Here is a 6,809-nt window from a genome sequence, read left to right as displayed (position 1 = left end):
TAGAAGAAACTTTATTAGCTTAGATTTCTTTTTGTATTAACTTTAGTTTAGATTTATTAGTTTAAAAAAAAAAAATTTTAATTGTTACTGTGATATGGAAAGAGAGAGAGAGTATGCATCCAAAAAAGTTCAATGATTAAAAAAAATTATACCATGCTCAATATTATCTTCAATAATTAATTAGCATAAATACAATTAACTTACTTAATCAATACATTATTTATATGTGGCATAAGACAAAGTACACTGTATTTTACCTGTAATATATAAATTTTGTCTCTTTAATTATTCTCTTTCTAAATACTTATCACACTACTCTTTTAACAACACAAATAATTTTTTTTATAATATAAAATTCACGTACAAGCAAATGCTTTTCTTTTGAAAAAAAAAAAAGATCTTTTAAAATAAAAAAATAATGACTAAATCAGGCTAAAAATTTTACTTACAAAATTTTTATTCTTGGAATAATATCCCAAAATAGAGTTTAGTGGTGATGATATAATTGGTTATGGGATTTCAGCTTTTTTTATTTTTTATTTTTTTAAAAAATCAACTCGCCAACTACGACAAGCTTCAAGAGATAACAAAAAAAAAAATATTAAGTGGTAAGAACTTAATTTTGTGGACAAAGATGTATTATTTTGCAAAAAAAAATTGTTCTTTTTTATGTGGCCATAACATGAAGAATCTAGGAAAGAAAAAATAAAGAAAAGAATTTTTTCTTTTTTAACCTAAGAAAAACTTCAAAGTCCACATTCTATGAACAAAGTATAAGCATAAATTTTAAAAAAATATAATTCAGATCTAACAGAAAAAGAAGAAATCATTACAACCCAAACTTATTAAAAAAAAACAATTTTGTTACGTTACCAACAAGAATTCTCTATCAATTTCTATCAATTCTTGTTTATGATTATGTTTAATAGAAGTGTCTTTATGGATGTGTCTAATAAAAATATTTTTTTATGGCTGTATTTAATAGAAATATTTTTATATACTTTTTCTATTTATAATAAATCTTTTTTTAACTGTAGTTGCTGCATGTAAAATTAAAACTAATTTCAACATAAAGATATTAGTGGATAAATATTTTCTTTTTAATTTTAAACAATTTGTAAAAGAAATACAAATTTCATAGAGAAACCATCGCTCTGGCACTCAAGTGAGTGTTAGGTATTATCATCCTCATTGAAACCGTACTCATCAACATCTATCAACGAGATAGAAACTACCATCCTCAACGTGGATTGGGGGATGAAACCATCACCATGCCTATTACATAATATTAATGATTAAACAGAATTTGATAATTGGTGTTAGAGAGAGCTATGTGATAGGTAAGGCTATCATGGGATATAGTAAGCTATAACTTGACTGATCAATGATTAAACAGAATTTGATAATTGGTGTTAGAGAGAGAACATGAAAACACAATAGACTGAAAAGGAAGTGGACGAGAAGATGGCGTTAGGGGAGAAAGCTTTCTAGCGTTAATTATCTTCATCTAAATATCTTCACATCAGGTACTATTATCTAAACCCTCAAACAATCGAATAGTACCATTCTGATCAGTTCACCAAAAGAATTTTAAAATCCACTTAAACTTTTAACTTCACACCTAAACCCTTCATCAAAGCATCCAAACCTATAAGAATTCTTAACCTTTATCAATACATCAATTTAGTTATTAAACCGATGATTTAATTAACTTGAAACCAAAGAGGTCCCAAATACTATTCCATTTAGAAACCTACTCTCAGCTTTGGACCACCCTAACATCCAACACCACCATCGCAATGATTCCAAACAACCATCACCAAGGTTCATAACAATCCCAATATATTCATCAATTTTGTCAGATCACATTCCATTCATAGATTGATCGACGTCCATGCATCACTAACATAACAATCACACCATTCATTTATCCACTAAACAATAGAATCTACTTTAAGTTAGTTAGGAATCAAGGAGTTAGAACTTAATTTCCCTAAGGATCTTAGAAAATCCTTGGCATAGTCACTCCTAAAACTTAGACATATCCACCAACCTTGGCATTTATTATTAAAAAAAAAAGAATTTGTCAAACATTGGTCACTAGCCTTTGTTAGAGGTATGCATTGTGTAATCATTCCAAAATCAACCATGTTCTTCTTCTTTCTTGGTTCATAAAGATCAAAGTACTTCTGCCCAAGCAGAAGATAAAGTAGAAATTGTAGAATACTAAAGTATCTCAAAGAATCAGTTCAAACATCTTAACCTTGACAAGTGGAGGAAAGCACTTGCTCTTCAAATACATTATAAGGTTGATCGATAAATTCATATTTTATGATGATTTTTAGATTGAAAAGAGTAGAATTTATCAACTTAATTTGTACTTATTCCTTAAAAATGTATGTTTTTATGATTTTTTTTCTAATTGTGCTTAATTGATTTAAACATACTTTTTATACTTCAAAAATTATCAAATTAATTATACCTTTATTCCATTCTATACCTTGATATATTTATTCAAGTTGTTTAAGATTTAAGAGGCAATGATGGCTTGGAAAGATAGGTGAAAACCATGTAGAAGTAAAGATTTTGCGAAAAAAACGAAGGAAGAAGGAATTTAGACTGGTACACGCGTACCACTTAACTTATGCGAACACACAAGTCTGATCGCGTGCCTCATTTAAAATGGCACGTGACTCGCGATTTAGGGGCCATTTTAGCCCATTTCAAACTACTTGGAGGCTATATTTGAAGCCATTCATGAAGGAAACACATACACTTTCATACACACTCATTTTTTTTTTATGATTTTAGGATCTTAAATTCTAGATAAAGAAATTTCAACTTTTCTTTAGAATGTAAAGATTTCTTATGAATTTTCTTTTTAGTTATAGGTTTTAGTTTTGTTAATTGTAGTTCTTAGTTTATAATTTCTTATTTTGCTATTCTACTTTGTTTAGAATCTGTTGTTAATTTCTCTAGGTTATTATTTTAGTTTATGAATATATTTAATTCTCATTTTTTTCAATGAAATTAATATTTTATATTTTATTTATGCTTATCTGAGTTGTTATCATTGATTTTTTTTATATTAGGTAATTCTAGTTTTTACTATTTTTTGTAATTTTTTATATTTTATGTTTATGTCTTCTAAGTGTTTGATAAAATATTTCACTTAATTATAAAGTAGATTTTGCATTCTTAACTTAGGTTGAAAATTGGGTGAACTTAAATCATTAATGTCTAAATTGATTGATAATTTAGAGATATTAATTAATGTTTTCACTAACATTAATCTTTTACTAATTCAATGAGTAAGTTAGTTAGAACTTATAGATTAGGATTACTTAAGTCTAATTAACTTTTCTTAATTTGTACAGATTGACAAATTGAGTTTGTTCATTGTAATTATCATGTTGTGGTTAGTAACGAAGATAGTGATTTTCAACTGTCAATCCTTGTCAAAATCTTTTAACATTTAAATTTACTTTCAATTCTTAGTTAATTGCTTTAATTGTTCTTAGTTTAATTTCTCTTGTTATTTAGATATTGTTTATTCTTTAATTTCTTGTTATTTAAATTTTCGTTAACTACGAATAAATTTCGGATTTTTTCATAGCCAATGATAATACATTCGATTGTAATTCTAAAAGAGAACAATCAGAAATTAAATTTTTTATTATTGATTTAAAATTATGATATTTTTTACTAAATTTTAGAGAGTGTTAAATTTCAATTTAAAACTACAACAAATCTTAAACTTTAAACTTGTAAATTTTTTAAACCGATTTTTAGCACTCGTAACGATCATCATCATAATTCCTGTCTTTAAAATCTTTGCAGCAAAGTAAATTATCATTTCAAATGTTCCAACAGAGTATAAACACCTTATCCTCTTTATATCACCTTTATATGGACTTTCATGACCTTGAAGGTTGCAATCTCCACCATTTTTAATTTATTTGAAAATGATATCCTCCAGAACAACAATAACCTCTTGTTTCGAGTAAGAAAGACAACAAGGAACAAAGTACCATTGTAGATAAAAAGTCCTTCTCATTTAACTCATAGTTCGGTCTATCAAGATCTTAACTCTATTCACCTCAATCATAATCCATCCAATCATAAGCCTAAACTATATATCCTCTGAATCATGAACTTGAATGTACTAACTATCATAAGAACTTCGATTGTCTAACTGATAACTCACCAATACTATGCATATAAAAATAATTAACTTAACAATGAAAAATAAAAAATAACACTACAAGGAAAACGGGAAATAGCGGCGGTTCCTGGAGTTATTTGCGGCGGTTTCAGACCGCCGCGAAACGGGATTCCAGCGGTTTGTTAAGCGTCGCCTATTAGGGGGTGGTTATATGATTTTGCGGCGGTTCTCAGGAACCGCTGGCACAACCGCCGCAAAACCCAAGATTAGCGTCGCAATGTTTAGCGGCGGTTTAAAACCGCCGCGATCTGAAAATCTGTGATCGACACGAAATGTTCGGCGGTTTGAAACCGCCGCTGTTTAATGGCCACAGTTTAAAGACTAATGCATTTACCGGCGGTTTGAAAACGTCGCGGTTTAACGGCCAATGTTTTTTGAAATGTAACTGGCGGCGCCGCTATCTTCTAACCTGAATTTTCATATTTCTAACGGCTAGTACGCAACCGCCACTATTTTCCGGTTAAATGGCCGCAAAAATACTATTTTGTACACTGGCAATCCACGCTGTTTTTTATTTCAATGTACATTTTTTTCGTTTTTTTTTAAATCGTTCTTAATATTAATAAGTTAAATTATTTAAAATCCCGAAAAATAAATTGCAGGGTAAACGACAATAGAAAAACCATTAATTTAATTAATATAATTATCCAAATATCAACAAAGTGTACTCCTTACTAAGAGTTGCATAATCAACAAAATAAAAGTGTATATCTGAAAGAAGAAAAGGTTTCACAATCCTAAGATCTACTTTCTATTCTGTCCCTCCAACGCACACATCCATGTGGCGATGTCTGATGGCAGCTTCCTACCTTGCCCTTGAAGTAGACATAACAAAGCACTCTCCATTGCCTGCATCCTGACCTTCCCAGCTGCTACTTCATCCTCCACTGCCTGTCTTTTGGTCTTCTCAGATGCTACTTCATCCTCCACTGCCTGTCTTTTGGTCTTCTCGGCTGCTACTTCATTCTCCACTGCCTTCCTTTTCAATTTCTCTGCTGCCAACTCTGCTTGTAGTTCAAGCAACACCCTTTGGGTCTCCTCCCTTTCAAAGACATTACTCGGCTGATGGGAATTCATACCGAAGACTTGACTAGAAGTCGGCCCCAACCCCATGCCACGCACCCTACCCGGGCGCTCTTTTCCGAGAGCTTGAGCAAGCAAATCATTTTGGGATAACAGTCTAGAAGATTCATCGCCTTGCTCAATAGCCTCAATTCTTTCCTACACACATAGATAAGCAATTAAGAGCATTTATTAGCTAGTCGCTAACCGCACAGACTTCCAATAAAATTTTAAAAACTAAAACATAGGATTGAACACATTACTTACTCCAATAGCGCGAGCTGCATCATGGATATAGGAGCCATTAGTTCTTTTGTGCGTTATGAGATACAACTCTCCTCTACTAACTATCCTCCCTTGTCGTTCCGACTGTACCAATAATGACGACAAAGTGAATAAGGTAGAGGAACAGATAGTTCTAAAACATTCCCAAAATTAGATTACCTCTTCTTCTCCGAGCCTTGCCAAGCTTTTCGATCCGCCGGTGTGGGTGTAAAGCTGCTTTGATCGATTCTCGGCATTTTTCTTACACTTCTCCTGTCATGCCATCAAATTAAGAATTACTAGACACTAGTTCAGACAAACTAAATGAAGCATAAATGGACTTTGTCTGTTATGAAACAAAAGTATATTACCTGTGTCTCTTCGCTATTGCGATAATCGAGAAACTTTCTCCAATGGTCCGCAGTAATTCCATCTGGGCATTTTTCAATATTTGCTGCAAGTGAAAGTTTGGGGTCATAAAAGTGATGGTATAATCTGTTCCTCGTTTCCTTCCAGGCCCTTCCTAGCATTTTGAATATTATAGACTTTATAATTCCTCTACTATCTTCTTCAAAATGGAACATTTCCTGCAACATTAAAATTAAGCTGTGAGTAGTGTTCAAAGTATGAGTTTGGAATGGTACGAAGAAATAAAAATAACATTTTACCTTTACTATTTCATTATAAGGTTAATTAACTTGAATAAAACTCAATCTGTTATAGAGGAGTACGGTTTTTGGGATGGGTTTGAGTGGATTTAGAACTTTCAATAGAGGCGAGAGCTCTTTCAATGGGAGTTGGAACTCCTGAGTGAATTGCATGAGGCGTTGAGACATGTGAAATTAATATATAACAGAGAGGACAGAGTGGTGTGGAAATATGATAGACGAGGTGTTTTTACTATTAACTCATTTGTGCAGGTGATGCATGATGAACTGATCCCAGAGGAGGTAACTAACTACAGCTTCACCAAGACTATTTAGAAGGGGCTAGTTCCGCCTAGAGTGGAGCTGTTTGTCTAGTTTGTTCTGATAGGAAGAGTGAATACAAAGGACAGGCTGAGCCGGCTTGGAATCATCAGTCAGGAAGATCTTATTTGTGTTCTTTGTAATAATGATGTGGAACATGTACATCACTTGTTTTTAGGGTGTGTATTTGCTTGGCAGGTGTGGAGTGTTTGGATTTCAGCCTTTGGCCGACGATGGTCTTATTCGAGATCGATGAAAGAGCATTTCCTTAGTTGGACAGAAGAACCGAG

General features: G+C 32.1%; 2 long non-coding RNA genes across 3 annotated transcripts in view; both read right to left on the bottom strand.

Moving 5' to 3' along the window:
• LOC110266039 overlaps nt 5,054–6,809 on the bottom strand; it is an 11,328-nt gene continuing 9,572 nt past the window's right edge. The window contains exon 3 of the long non-coding RNA XR_002352917.1: nt 5,054–5,204. This is a non-coding gene — a long non-coding RNA (uncharacterized LOC110266039). The remainder of the gene's footprint in view (nt 5,205–6,809) is intronic.
• Nucleotides 5,286–6,016, bottom strand: LOC107612391. 2 transcript variants are annotated; one of them, XR_002352916.1, is made up of 4 exons: nt 5,923–6,016; nt 5,732–5,824; nt 5,555–5,656; nt 5,289–5,446 (listed from the first exon to the last, which is right to left on the bottom strand). It is a non-coding gene; the product is annotated as an uncharacterized LOC107612391 (long non-coding RNA). The 2 variants fall into 2 exon arrangements; XR_001613733.2 differs by having other exon boundaries at nt 5,286–5,656.

The sequence above is a fragment of the Arachis ipaensis genome, chromosome B08 (genome assembly GCF_000816755.2).
Source record: "Arachis ipaensis cultivar K30076 chromosome B08, Araip1.1, whole genome shotgun sequence".
Lineage (NCBI taxonomy): Eukaryota > Viridiplantae > Streptophyta > Magnoliopsida > Fabales > Fabaceae > Arachis > Arachis ipaensis.
The sequence above is the reverse complement of the archived record's forward strand: the minus strand, read 5'-3'. Positions and strand labels throughout refer to the sequence as shown.